Source organism: Corvus brachyrhynchos, unplaced genomic scaffold (assembly GCF_000691975.1).
Source record: "Corvus brachyrhynchos isolate BGI_N302 unplaced genomic scaffold, ASM69197v1 scaffold5, whole genome shotgun sequence".
In the NCBI taxonomy this organism is placed as follows: Eukaryota; Metazoa; Chordata; class Aves; order Passeriformes; family Corvidae; genus Corvus; species Corvus brachyrhynchos.
In genome coordinates this window covers 6,222,635-6,224,128 of record NW_008238321.1, presented here as the reverse complement: position 1 = coordinate 6,224,128, position 1,494 = coordinate 6,222,635, and the positions used below count along the sequence as shown (strand labels likewise).

At 42.3% G+C, this 1,494-nt stretch overlaps 1 protein-coding gene across 1 annotated transcript in view; it reads right to left on the bottom strand.

The window, feature by feature from the left end:
- CACNA1H (calcium voltage-gated channel subunit alpha1 H) overlaps positions 1–1,494 on the bottom strand; it is a 159,828-nt gene that overhangs the window by 23,337 nt on the left and 134,997 nt on the right.

The following is a 1,494-nucleotide window of genomic DNA, read 5'->3' as shown; positions in this document are numbered from 1 at the left end:
ACAAAGCGCTTGGCTCTGCCAGGACAACCAGCACAAGCTTGTCTGGAAACAGAAATATAAATTTCTATTTATAAAATAGATCATTAAACAATATATCCAGGGCGCAGGGCATAGCTGCATCTAAAACCATTCACAACCACGTGAATTTTACATCTCTGCCTCTGGTTGTGATCCCTCCTTTTTTTTCCTCTTTGAAATGGGGGAATTTCTGCCTGTGACCAAATTCCTGGGGCTGCTCCAAGGAGAGTGTTTGGACCCCAGGACTGTATTTACTGCGTGTGTCTGTCTCAAATGAAACTGTGACCACAGGGATGGCCGTGGGCACTGGATGGAGTCAAATTCCTTTCCAAGTGAAGCAATGTAAATATTCCGAGTTTACACAAGGCCAAGGCAGCATTGCTGTGGATTTTACAAGTGGAAGAGACACTGAGGCCGCACCAAGTCAGAGCAGGATTGTTCTTAACAGTGAATATTTTGCAAATATTTCATCAAATTCAGCTTTAAATGCATGAAAAGCTCAGAAGAAGTTGCTTCACCTTGAAAATAAGGAGGGAAATCAGTTTGGAAGTACTCAGTGCCCTCCTGAAATTCATCTCCCACTCCTCTCATCCTGCTAATACCTTTCAGATGGAAGGACTCTTGAAACGTGGGAGATTTTTTGTGCTGCAACTGATGCCAGATTAAAATCCAAAACTTTGAAATTAGTTGGATAAAGGGAAGCAGAATCTGCAGCTCTCTTTCAACTACATTTTTTTTTCCTGGCAGTTAAAAGTACAGTGGAGGCATTTAAAAAACATTTCCTCCTGACCAGGGTCACCAAGGCTTGGGGTTTTTTTCTGCTAAGGGGTGTGGAAAAACAAGATGAAAACAACCAGAGTTGGTTTTGAATACTTTTTTTTTTTTCCTCTCGCTTTCATGTGCTTAATCCTACGAGTCATCTTGGACTGCTGGGGCTGTCTCTGCTACTGAGCTCAGCCTGCCTGCAAAATAATAACAAAACCATTGCAGTGTAATATTTATTTCAGCCCAGATGAGGTGCTTTCATGTGTGTTCAGCATTACAACATCCTTGTACTTTTTTTTTTTTTTTTCATTTTTTAGGGAATGTCTTCTTGGGAGTGCAAATCATCAACTCCTTGGGAGGTCTGAGAAGACCCTTAAATGTTATATTTATTAGTGATGAATGGTTGATGAATGGATTTCAGGACGTGAGCAGGGATGCGTTGGCAGCACGTAAGGAAAAGAGGTTGCAGGTGGCTTTAACCACCCCTCACCTGCCCAAATGCCCGATTTATTCACTATTCAGCAAAAGATCAGGTGTCTGTTCTACTTTATAAACCAATTACGTACGTAGAATCACAAGAAGACATTTTCCACTGTCAGGCACTGAACTGAAAACCTCCTGAATTTCCTGGCAGCAACACAGCTCCTTCTTTGCATGGGCTGGAGAGGAGAAAACCAAGGAGCAAGCAGCCAGCCCTAAAGGTGGATCTGT